Genomic DNA, 13,659 nt, shown 5'->3' with positions numbered 1-13,659 from the left:
TATACTTGAGGTGTTCCGACCCTGTTCCTCACACACCTTTTCTCCCCGGGGCAGCTCCCCTCAAGATGTCTCCCCCCTCTCGCAACTCCCCTCAAGATGTCTCCCCCCTCTCGCAACTCCCCTCAAGGTGTCTCCCCCCTCTCGCAACTCCCCTCAAGGTGTCTCCCCCCTCTTGCAACTCCCCTCAAGGTGTTGACTCGGTGAGGGACCTTGTATCAGAAGGTGCGGGTTATCTCAGCCGTTGTTAATCTACAACAGGCCCTTCCACCATGGAAGCCCTCACGAGGTGAGTCCTACCTCACCCTCAACCCTCACTCGTCCAGGCGGGGACAGTCATTCCAGGGAGAGAATTTCTTCTTTCCTTCTCCACTCACCTAGTGAAAGGATGCTGAGGCCGATTGTAACTCCCCTGATTCCGTTTTCCGTTATGATATGAAAGGAGTCCGCGACGCCTGTTTGTGCCACCGGACCCGAGTTTCTGAGGTCGAGAGAGCGGGTCTGCCCCAATGCAGTGGCTTTTCCACTTTAAAAACTCCCCCGCGCGGGTTGGACACGATGGCAGGAGTTCACCCAACCCGATAATCCCACTACTGTGGAATGGAGTGGGCAGAGTTGCTGCCCCACTGCGACCGAGACCCGGGTTCCAGTCCTGACTGTGCGGAGTGCGCAGGTTCTCCTGGCGGATCCCGCGGACGTCCTCCAGATGTTCTGGTTTCCTCCAGATGTTCTGGTTTCCTCCCATGGCCCAAAAACGTGCCGACTGGTCGGCTAAGAAAGGTGAGCAGGAACATCTGGGAGGGGGGATTGGTGAGAACGTGGGGAGAACGAAAAATGGGGATTTGACGTAGGGTTAGTGTATATGAGCGGCTTGGACCTGGTTTGTCCCTCTCTCTGAGCTGTTGCTATGAGTCAGAGCTGGCTCTCAAAACAATCCCTTTCCCCTACTTATTAATCTACAACTCATTCCCCTACACGTGTCCGTTAATAACCTTCCCAGCAGCTGGCTGCACTCAAGGCTATTCAGTGTCCAGTACCTGTGCCTTGGGGATGTGGGAGAACCTGCGAACTCCACACAAACAGGTCAGGGCTGAACTTGCGTCTCTGGAACTACTCTGCCATCCGGCTCACCAGCCGGAGTCTGGAGGCTCACTGACCGGCTGTCAAGTCTCCTGCCCAGCGACCCGCCATTTCCCCCGGGAATCTGGCACAGGTAACAAAGCCGTGGTCGTCCATCGTGTCCGACTCGGGGGAGTTTTTAAAGTGGAGAAGCTGGGGCGGAGGTCCGGGTCCAGTGGTGTGAAATCTGGGCTCTTCCTCTGTCTTCTGTGCCTCGTCGTGCCCTTCGCTCTCCACGGAGCGTTGCAGTAGCGCCTTCCTACCCGTTGGATCTCCTCCAGCCAGTCCGCTGGAGCTGACCTTGCGCGCTAGGACAGCCGTGCCCCTATCTCACTGAGCCTCGAGGCCGCCTATGGAAGCAGGGATCTGGGGTGTTGCTGCATGTCGGAGCCACAGGTGAGAGCTAAGTGCCCGGTGGGGGTGGGGGGGGGGGTCCCAGGATGGACTCAACAAGCCCCTTCACCAGGGGTGCTGCCCCTCCCTGGACACCCCACATACCTCCAAGTGACGGGTAAGCAGTGCGTAAACAAAATCCATTGCTGTTGTTCAAGGTCAGAGTGGTTCCCCACGCCCAGCGGGTTGTGGGCAACACAAGGCCATGAGAAAGGCTCTGAGCACAATAGAGCTTTGTCCACTTGCAACGTACAATCTGCTGGGGGAGCTCAGCGGGTCGAGCAGTATCTGTGGGGGGGGGGGGGGTGACGCAGGAATGGACCTGTTACTTCCCCCGCATAGATCCTGCTGAGTTCCACCGGCAAACTGGTTGTCGCTACAGATTCCAGCATCGAGTTTCTCCACTTGTCTTTCTCTCTCTTCAATTCATCCCACTGGCGAATAGAAATAGAGAACTTTCATTCCAGTTTACAGAGCACATGTGTGATTGCATCTGGAGTGTTAGATTCCATAGGAAACTTTTGTTCCAGTTGGCAGAGCACTTGTGAGATTGCACTTGGAGTGCTGGACTCCATATTTGAGGTACTTGCATGGGAAATACTAGACGATTGCTGGGATGAAGGAATGGACTAATGACTTATGAAGGAGTTAGGCTTATTTTTACTTGAGTATAGGAGAAGGAGAGGTGACCTTATTGAAGTATGTAAAGTGTTGCTGGGAATTAACAGGAATGATGCTGAGAGATATTTGCTCTTGTTCTTGGGAATATAATTTCAGAGGATGAAGAGGGATTCCTTCTCTTGGAGGGGATTCTCTATCACAGAGAGAGGCAGGGTTATTGAATACACTCAAGGGAGTGAAGAGACGTGGGGAAAGAGCAGGAAAGTGGTCAGGACAAGGATGGATCAGCCATAATCCTATTGAAAGGTGGAGAAGATTGAACCTGTTTCTAATGTTCTAATTCAGATTCAGAATCAGGGTTAGTATCACTGGCATATGTTATGAAAATTGTTAACTTAGTGGCAGCAGTACATAATAATATAGAAAAAATAAATAAGTATATTGATTACAGTGAGTATATGTATGTATATTAAATAATTAAATTAAAAATAGAGCAAAAACAGAAATAATATAAAAACAAAAAATGTAGAGAGGTAGTGTTCATGTCCATTCAGAAATCGGATGGCAGAGGGGAAGAAGCTGTTCCTGAGTGCTTTAGGCTTCTGTACCTCCTTCCTGACAGTAACAATGAGAAGAGTTTTTAATTACTTGGTTTACCAACATACATATGTTTCAGAGTGTATGAGACCAGGAGAGAAGAAGAGAAATTGCCTTTCAACTCACGAGAGAGCATAGGCCATCAACCTTTTTGCTGTGGATGTTTCTGTAGCAGGCAATTTGTTTCTTTTGAGGTCAAGTTGCTAGCTCGATGCTCAACCCAGCACAAATGGAAAGCGTACACGGGAGCCGGCTGGATTCGAACTCGGGACCAACCTTCCACTTCAGAGTCCAACGCTGATGCCACTACGCCACCAGCCAGCGCATGAGACCAGGGGGATGCTCTTTAAAAAGTGTATAAAATCATGAGGGGCTCAGATCAGGTGAATGCACTCAGCCTTTTCCCCAGGATCGGGGAATCAAAAACAAGATGGCATTGGTTTAACATGAGGGGGGGAAAGAGTTAATAGAAACTTGAGGGCACGTTTATTTTTACACAGAATGTAGATGTAAATGGAATGAGCTGTCAGAGTTGGGAATGGTTTAGAAGGATATGGGCCAGATGCGGGCAATTGGGACAAGAGTAGCTGGATGTCTTGGCTGAGATGGACCTGTTGGGCCAGAGGTGCCTGTTTCCATGCTGTGTGACTCTATGACCAGCTATGTCATACTAACTCTCCATGTCCCACACATATAAGGGCTTCCAAATAGTTTTGCACCATTAAATCTTATTGTCTCGCTCCACTTAAAAAATAATTTGTTTTTTCATTCTTCCTTCCGAAATGGATACCCTAACATTTTCCCACATTGTATTCCATCTGCTATCTTGCCCACTGTTACTGCAGTCTGTTTGTGCCCACCTTACAACTTGCTAACCCTCCTATCTTTGTAACGTTAGTGAATTTGAGAGACGTTGATCGTTCCCAGGGCTGAAATGGCTAGCATGAGAGGGCACAGTTTTAAGGTGCTTGGAAGTAGGTACAGAAGGGGTGTCGGGGTAAGTTTTTTATGCAGAGAGTGGTGAGTGCATGGAATGGGCTGCCGGTGATGGTGGTGGAGCTGGATACAGCAGGGTCTTTTAAGAGACTCCTGGATAGGTACGTGGAGCTTAGAAAGATAGAGGGCTGTGGGTAATCCTAGGTCATTTCTAAGGTAAGGACATGTTCGGCACAGCTTTGTGCTAAAGGTTTTCTATGTTCGTATGTTTCTAATTTAGCTGCAGTACACTCAGTCCTTTCATTCCAGTCACTAATTTAGGTGTGGCTCCAACCCTGATCTTTGTGGCACCTCAAAAGTTACTAATTGCCAATCTGGAAATGACCCATTTATCTTAACTCTCTGTTGTTTGTTAATCAGTTAATCCAAATTACAAATCCCTGTATCACAAACTGTTATCGTGTGCAATGCCCTTTTTATACAGCACACGTATCAATTGCCTTATCAACTAGTTAAGCCGAGTCCACACTTCCAACCTCCCTCTACCTTGAAAGGACCCCTTGCTTCTTGTGTCTTTTACTGAGTTTTATGTTACCTAATGAAATCAAAACAAAGCCAATCCTAATTTATGTCCTGACCATGTGACACCAAAATGCAAGCAAGTTTTGAGTTACATTGAGGCATTGAAGTTGTGTAAGGTGTTCTGGTCACCCACCTGCAGGAAAGATATCTATAAGACGGAAAGAGTGCAGAGAAAGTTTACAAGGATATTGCAGGGACTTGAGGACCTGAGTTATGTGGAAAGGTTGAGTAGATTAGGACTTTATTCCCTGGAGTATAGAAGATTGAGGGGAGATTTGATAGAAGTATACAAAATTATGAGGGGTATAAATAGGGTAAATGCAAGCAGGCTTTTTCCACTGTGACTAGAGATCATGGATTAAGGGTAAAAGATAAAATATTAAAGGAGAACATGGGGGAAACTCTTCACTCACAGGATGGTGAGAGTGTGGAACGAGCTGCCAGCGGAAGTGGTGGATACAGGTTCAATTTCAACATTTAAGAGAAATTTGGGTAGATACATGGATAGGAGGGGTATGGAGGGCTGTGGTGCAGGGGCAGATCGTTGGGATTAGGCAGAATAATCATTTAGCATGGACTAGAAAGGCCGAAGGGCCTGTTTCTGTGTTGTATTCTATGACTATGTATTCTATGACATTGAGACAGAACCATATAAAGCATAATTTAATTGAACTAGATATATATTTATATTTTTGCAAAGGAGAAAAAGATTGCATTAAATTCGAAAGCCCTAGTAAACAGTTCATTCCTTTTGAAAATCGGGGACAAGCTGAAACCTCGAATTTAAAAATGCATTCCTCCCCAAAACATGGAGCAGCCAGTTAATGCTGCAGGAATCATACTCAGTCACCAGGGGGCGCACAAAGTCCAGGTGAAGCAGCCAGTTGCTCCTTTAATGGTGGTGAATTGCTTCACCGGTAGCAACTGTGATGTATGCAGGTTTTATAATCGTCAATACACTGAGGGTGCTCCAGGTGGACGCATGTCGAGTGTATATTCTCGTCACGCAGAGATGCATCACAATTTTTCCTCATGTCAAATACCGTTAGAGTTTATCAACATACGCACAGATACACATCTACACAGATCCAATGAAAAACTTCCTCTGCAGCAGCACCAATACAGCATTAATAGCAGTGTTCACAAGAAAAATATAAACTAAACATAAATTATGCATGCTTTGTTTTTTAACAAGAAAATACAAGTAGAACAAAAAAAGGCTATTATATAGTTATAGCATATTATTGACCAGCACAGTTAGTTTGACTCAAACACAGTTAGTTTCCCCAAACCAGTAAGATTGATCAGAATCAGTTTTGTTATCACTGGCACATGTTGTTCTGCAGCAACAGAACATTGCAATACATAATAATAAAACTATAAATTACAATAAGGTGTATATACTGTGTACAGTAATGAGATAAGTTGTGCAAGAAGAGAACACAGACACACTCCCTCTCTCCCTCTCTCCCCCTCTCCCTCTCACTCTTTGTATTTTAGATATAAACTTCTTATTCAAGGTGGCTTGTCATTTCCAGCACAAAAGTTTAAAGGAAAATGAAATAATTGTTTCTCTGGATCTGATGCAGAACAAAAAACAAACACAAAATTAAAAAAATATATATATAAATTAATTAAGTTGTGCAACAAGAGAAGAAATATATATATTTATTATAATTCATAGTTTTTATTATTATGTATTGCAATGTACTGCTGACATAAAACTACAAACTTCACGACATACACCAGGGACTTTAAACTTGATTCTGATCAACATCTCCACCCACCCCTCCACACCCTCCACTGCCAGTACTTTATCATTTCCTGTCAGGCACCTTGTGTATAAACACTCCTGTGCCTAGAGTCACTTTGGTGGCATCCGTTAGTCTCGCGAGACCATGGATCTGCGCCTGGAATGGTTTCCAGGGCGTAGGCCTGGGCAAGGTTATATGGGAGACCGGCAGTTGCCCAAGCAGCAAGTCTCCCCTCTCCACGACACCGATGTTGTCCAAGGGAAGGGCAAGGGCCGATACAGCTTGGCACCAGTGTCATCACAGGAGTTGCCAGAGCAAAGTTGAAGGCAACGTCGGACTGCCTTAGGGTCTCCAGCTCCGGATTTGTCCTCAGGGTTTACTCCCGAAGCCTTTCCCATGAGTGGGTATGGCCACAAGGCAGCGGAGGTTTGAAATCAGAGTTTTCCCTCTCTTAGATGGACTGCCTTCCCAGGCTGACGAGCTCCATCTACCCGAAGCACTGGTTTTAAGACACCAGGACCCACCTTTGCACCTTCTCCTGTCAGTAGAAATGATTCTGCCGGGCTTAGAGGCTAAGCCACACGAGAAAGCCAGGAGTTGGACTTGGTTGTCAGAGACTACTTGAGGCGCGTGCCTGAGGAGCATTTTTAGATAGTGGGAGCTTGTCCCCACTACCACTCCTCGGCTTGACAACCTTGGATCCAAAAAGAGTCACTTTATGGATATGTATAAATGCTATCTTATGCATTGTGTTTTTCAATTATTGTGTTCTTTATCTTATTGTGGTTTTTTTTGGTGCTGCTTCAGATTTATTTAACAATTATTTAATTCTCCTTTACACTTGCATACTGGAAATGACATTAAACAAGAATCTTCAGTCTTGAAGTGGTCAAAGCTGCTAAACTGTAGTGATCAGGGTTTTGCCCGTTGTTGCAAGAACTGAATGGTTGAAGGGGTGTAACTGTTCTTGACCGTGGTGGTGTGGGGATCAGGCTTTTGGACCTTCTGCCCAACAGTAGCTGTGAGAAGGTGGCACGGCCTGGATGGTGGGGCCATTGATGACAGAAGTAGATACAACTGATAGTGGGCAGGGGTGTGACTGTGATGTGTGCATTAATGTCCACTGTTCTCTGCAGCTCCTTACTGGCCCATCTGTTATACCAGACCATGATGCAACTAATTAAAACGCTTGCAATAATACATCTGTAGAAGTTTGTGAGAGTGTTTGATGAGAAGTTGGATCTGGTAAAGATGCAGGTATGCCTGCCTTCTGATCGCATCAATGTGCTGGGCCCAGGACTGGTCATCCATTATTGCACCAGCCAGGAACTTCCAGCTGTGCCGTTTCCCCAGTGCAGGCTGGCACATGTCTGTCCTCCTTCCTCTGTCTGAAGTCAACACTCAGCTCCTTAGATCTGTTGACGTTGAATGAGATAGGTCACTCAACCAGCTGACCTGTCTCACTCCAGTAAGCTGACGCATCGGCAGCTGCCATTCATCCAACAACAGGTGTGACATAGCGGACTTGATGATGGAGTTGGAACCGTTTTGTAGTGGTGACTACATTTCAGACAGTAACACTTTTTACGTCACAAAACACCCTGAGGAAGTTTGTTAACATATTACTAAGAAAATACCGTAAGCCTCCAACAGGACCACAACCTTGTTGTTGGGTTTGGAGGCTCGTGTGCCTCAGTGACCTGGAGAGCTATGTTGGCTGGAGTCAGGACTTTATTCTTTGGCTCTTGGTAGGGTCGCCCAAGCCAAACAGGTCAAAGGGTAGAGGTCAGACTAAGAGTGGTCCACTGGTCCTCTAGGTTTGGGGGTTCAACTCAGGACTTAACAACCCTGACTGGCCAGACAAAACTGTTATGGAAACAGCAACGAAGAATCCTTCTGCATCTGAGATTGATGGTTTTCCTGCGTCTTCTCCTGGGACTTGCATGAGGGGCATCGATCGTGTGGATAGCCAGGGGCTTTTTTTCCAAGGCTGAAATGACAAACATGAGGGGGCATAGTTTTAAGGAGCTTGGAAGCAGCTACAAGGGGGATGTCAGGGGTAAGTTTTTCCACACAAAGAGTGGTGAGTGTGTGGAATGGGCTGCCGGCGACAGTGGTGGAGGTGGATACGATAGGGTCTTTTAAGAGACTCTTAGATAAATACATGGAGCTTAGAAAAATAGGGGGCTATGCGGTAGGGAAATTCTAGGCAGCTTCTAGAGTAGGTTACGTGGTCGGCACAACATTGTGGGCCGAAGGGCTGGTAATGTGCTGTAGATTTCCATGTTCTATCACTGACAGTAGTGAAAATCGAGAGGAAGTTACTGACACGATGAGGGAAGCCCTGACCACCGCCAGAGATGGAGGACCTTCATTGCTGTGCTAAACGCCAGTGGCGTAAGGGGCGGTAAGTAAGTTAGTAAGAAAATAAGGATGTCTAATGCTTCGATACAATTAGATCAATTCAGTACCATCCAATAAAGGAGGAAGGGGATACAGGGAGATAGGTTTAAAGGAGTCATTCCTGAATTTAAGTCCTTAGTAACTGAAGACATACTTATATACCAAACACGAGGAAATCTGCAGATGCTGGAAATTCAAGCAACACACACAAAATGCTGGTGGAACGCAGCAGGCCAGGCAGCATCTATAGGGAGAAGCGCTGTTGACGTTTCGGGCCGAGACCCTTCGTCAGAACTAACTGAAAGGAAAGATAGTAAGAGATTTGAATGTAGGAGGGGGAGGGGGAAATGCGAAATGATAGGAGAAGACCGGAGGGGGTGGGGTGAAGCTAAGAGCTGGAAAGTTGCTTGGCAAGAGGGATACAGAGCTGGAGAAGGGAAAGAATCATGGGATGGGAGGCCTAGGGAGAAAGGAAGTGGGAGGGGAGCACCAGAGGGAGATGGAGAACAGGCAGAGTGATGGGCAGAAAGAGAGAAAAAAAGGAGGACGGGGAAAAAAACTAAATATATCAGGGAGGGGATAAGAAGGGGAGGAGGGGCATTAACGGAAGTTAGAGAAGTCAATGTTCATGCCATCAGGTTGGCATATACCTTTAAGAGACCTGGGAATGGAGGAGAATGCCGAGCCAGAGAGGTTTCAAAATATGATCGAAACACTATGCAATACACACAAAATGCTGGAGGAACTCAGCAGGCCAGGCAGCATCTACAGAAAAAAGTGCAATCGACGTTTCGGTCCAAGACCCTTCAGCAGGACTGAAACACTGTGAACATAAACCACTGCACGACATAAACAAAGACAGGGTTCTTTAATTGACAAAATGAAGGCGGATGCCCAGAGGAAAGTGTGGAGATGAATGGCGTTTGAAATAGCTAAGGAACAGATGTGTGGATATGTGGCTGGAGCATCTATCTCCTCTCCACGTTGAGTATGGTGTCAACGTTCCGAACAGTCCGATTCAGCACAGAAGGCGGGACCTGGTGTTTAGACACCAGAGGTCATGACAAGGATGAAGAAAATGTCTGCCCCCCCTCTATTTAGTTAGAGAAAATTTATTTGCAGGCACTTAGTGCTGAAGAGCAGTTTGATGAGTCAAAAGCAATACCTCGTGCTCTGGAGTGGCCTGAGGTCGCACCTACTAAGTGGTTGAATTCATAAATAAGGATAACAGACAGGATGAAGGAGGTTGGGAAGATGGAGGTGCAGATTGAGGTTGGTGGTAAATGCGACAGTAACGAACACGGTGAAAGGACGAAGGGGTTGTAGGTCTAGAGAAAGAGCCGCTGAGGAGTTGGCACATCTCAAAAGGACAGAATCGCTTTTCATAGGAAGCTGAACATCATTCAGTTGGTGTCAAAATGGTTGTTGTGACACGTCTGGTCTGGTAGTTTAGTGGGTAGTGCTTGCCGCTCTCACTTTTAGCTTCCACCACTGGCTAGCAGTCTTGTGAAAATGTGAGCTGAGTGTGTAAGTCTCTCCCTGGCAGCAAACGGCCTCTCCAACAGCAAGCCTCGTGCACGTGCTTTCTCGCTGGCAACACACAGAAACTGAGCTCCTTTCGCACTCAGGTTGAACTACAGAGGACGGGGAGGAGGCCCGGCCCCTGGACACGTGGCACGCAGGCCCACTGGCCTATGGACATGCCCTGGTGCTCGTGAACCAGATCCCCAGCCGTGGGTAAAGAGCCCCACCACCCTGTGGGCAGCCTCGGGAGAGACAAAGGCTGTGGGAGTAAACCCAGACAGCAAAACCGGAGTGGAGCAGCTGCACCTCATTAAACATTCTTCCAGCAGATCCTGCGGCCAAGCTGGTGCCAAACGTACTGCTTCATAAGCTTTTCTTTGGACTGCACCGGTGCGGGCGAGAGGGGGATCTTGTCAACTGGGCATCTCAGGATCTCCAAACCTTCTGCCCAGGCTTGTGCTGAAGATGATCATCCTTCGAGACAGACGGATGCCAACCAACCACATAATTCAGTTGGTATTTCATTTGCTTCAACAGCATTAGCTACCCTAAGCTAAAGAGGCACATTAGCAATAGGACAATGACTTTGAAATTCATTTAACCTTGGATGAAAGACGATCTGGTTTGCTTCACGTCGGACCTCCCATGGGCAATTTTACTGTCATGCTTCTCACACTCCAGTGCTTTCAGAGGCTGCAAAGATTAGAAACCTTGGGCCAGGGTCAGGTTCCAGGGTTTTCATCTTACTCAGCTGTGGCATCCCTTCCTGCCTTGATATCTAACATCACCTTCTCTGCTTTTCACGTTTATGGCTGTCTTTCCGTTCTTGTGGAGATGGTCTGACTGCAGATAAGAACAAACCTCATCAAGATCGAATAACAACCACTCCAGCTATTCAAATGTTTATCAGACTCATACTTATTATTATTATTGGTTTATATTATGTGGAATTTGTTTTTTTCTAGGAATAGTACAGTGCAAATTCATAAATTAATATGAATTACAAAAATATTAGGAGAAGGAATAACCAGGTGGTGCTCTTGGGTTCACAAACCATCAGGAAATCTGTTGGTGGAGGGGAAGAAGCTGTTCCAGAATCTCTGAATGTGAGTCTTCAGGTCCCTGTACTTCTCCCCCAAAGGCGGTAATGAAAAGAGGGCATGTTCTGGATGGTGAGGCTCCTTAGTCATAGATGCTTAGGTCACTGCTCTTGAAAATGTCCTTGATGGTGGGGAGCATTGTGCCCATGATGGAAGTGGCTGAGTCTACACCTCGTTGGAGCTTCCCTACTAGACTATGATGCAAACAGTCAGAACTCTCTCCGCTGTACACCCATTGAGATTTGTAATTGTCTTTGGTGGCACAAGCTCCTAACAAAGTAGAGCTGCTGATTGCCCTGGTCACGATTGCATCCATGTGTTGGGTCCAGGATAGATCCTCCGAGATGTTAAGGCCCAGGGACTTGAAGCTGCTCACCTCTTCCACCGTTGACCCCCTCAACGAGGACTGGTGCGTGTTCTTCCGACGTCCTCTTCCTGAAGTCCACAACCCTCGTACCGCCTTTGGTTGCGTGAGTCACACGGTTCGGTTTCAGCTGTTCGATCGCTGACCGCCCCTTTGCTTTCATCAGCTACACCAGAAGTGGTAATGCTAGATCTATCCTCAGCCCTTTCTGTCCCCCTTTCGTTCACCTGTGCCCTCTTGCTGGTCTGTGTGAGTAATGATTAGATGGGTTTTAAACCTTGGAACAAGGATCTGCACTTCTGCAAGACAAGGAAAGAGAACTGGGATTGGTTCATAATCTGCAACGTACACAGTGATTGTTGCTTGGAGTGCTCTGTTTCTGAAAATCAATACTTCTAACTCTTTTTGAGATGGTTGAATGAAGTGGTATCTGCTGGGGGTGGTGGTAAAGGCTTACAGTAGGGGCATTTAAGAGACTCCTACATGGCGGGCGGGGATCAGAATCAAATTTAATATCACTGGCATATGTAGTGAAATTTGTTAACTTTCCAGCGGCAGTACAAAATAATAGAAACTGTGAATTACAGTAAGTATATAGATATTAGGTAGTGTAAAAATAGAGATTAAAAAGTAGTGAGATAGTGTCCATGGGTTCAGTGTCCATACAGAAATCGGATGGCAGAGGGGAAGAAGTTGTTTCTGAATCACTGAGTGTGTGCCTTCAGGCTTCTGTACTTCCTCCCTGATGGTAGGAGGTACAGAAGCCTGAATGTGATGTAAGAAAAATGGAGGGTTATAGGCTACGTAGAAGAGGGAAGGTTTTGATTTATCATAGAATAGATTTAGATAGGCTTATTTTTAACCAAAATAGTTTGTTGACATGCGTCTGTCTCGAAGAACAATGGGTGATGATGATCATCATCAGTAGCCTGGGTGGAAGGTATGGAGATCCTGAGATGCCCAGTCTCGGCCTCACCAGTGTAGTCCAAAGGAAAGCTTATGAAGTAATACGCTTGGCTGCAGGAGCTGCCGGAAGGATGTTCAATGACATTCAGCTGCCTTAGGGGCTCCACTCCGGTTTTGCAGTCTGGGTTTACTCCCGTAGACTTCATCACTCCCGAGGCTGCCTGCAAAGCAGTGGGGCTATTTTACCCATAGCTGGGGATCTGGTTCACGAGCACCAGGGCGTGTCCACGCACCGGTGGGCCTGCGTGCTACGTGTCCAGGGGCCGGACCTCCTCTCCGTCCTCTGTACTCCAGCCCGAGTCCGAAAGGAGTTCGGTTTCCGTGTGCTGCCAGTGAGGAGGCACTACACGAGGCTTGCTGTTGGAGAGGCTGTGTACTGTACTGGCAGGGAGAGACTTACACACTCAGCTCTCCTTTTCACAAGACTGCTAGCCAGCGGTGGAAGCTGAAAGTGAGAGCGACAAGCACTAGCCACTGCACTAGCGCACTAGACAAGTCACTACAACCACTTTGACACCTTAACCAAAATATACTTTAGTTATAATAAAAAGTATTTACAAGAATAAAGCGTTCAACATTTATAGATGTAGCAAGTGCTAAGCTGCGTTGTTTAAAATAGCACAGTCGGCACTCAAGTGCAAGGCCCATTCTGTGCCATACTGTTCGATGTTCTGCATTTCCTTTTCGCATTGAGGACAAGGTCACTCGGAACAACAAGTGTTTTAGTGAAGTTGGAATCAGCAGAACGAGAGGCAGGAACAGAAACACAAAGTAGTGTGAGATGAGACACTGTCAGCAGAATATCTTCAGGGCAAGAAGTAAAAGAAAACCCACAAATCCCACAAATGAATGCCGAAGAACTTTCACACAGTCTTAACTAATTTGCAGTTAGAAGCTCCCTGTAGCCTGGGGACTGCTGCTGGGTATCAAAAGATCCTTTGGGTTTGCTCACTTAAAGGCAGGAGCTCAGCAGAGTCCACAGGGATAGGTGGGTGTTTAAACTGGGGGGGGTTGGTGGGGAGACTGTTTTCACAGATGAATGTTGTGCGTGTGTTCAAATCTCACCGTGTATCATCTTTGCTGATTTATTGCACCGTACTACTGCCACAAAAACAACAAATTTCATGACAACTATATCCTTCTGATGGAAAAGAGACCTTGTATCCCTTGATTGAATGTATTCCATTAAAAACCTCACATGCGTATTCCTGCATTGGTCTATAAATGGCCTGTGCTGTGTTGTTCTGCTGTCTCACAGCCTGGCCTGAGTATGTTTTAGAGCATTAATGACTTCTCCAGTTGA

Source organism: Hemitrygon akajei, chromosome 29, assembly GCF_048418815.1.
Source record: "Hemitrygon akajei chromosome 29, sHemAka1.3, whole genome shotgun sequence".
NCBI lineage: Eukaryota > Metazoa > Chordata > Chondrichthyes > Myliobatiformes > Dasyatidae > Hemitrygon > Hemitrygon akajei.
Note: the sequence above shows the minus strand (reverse complement) of the source record.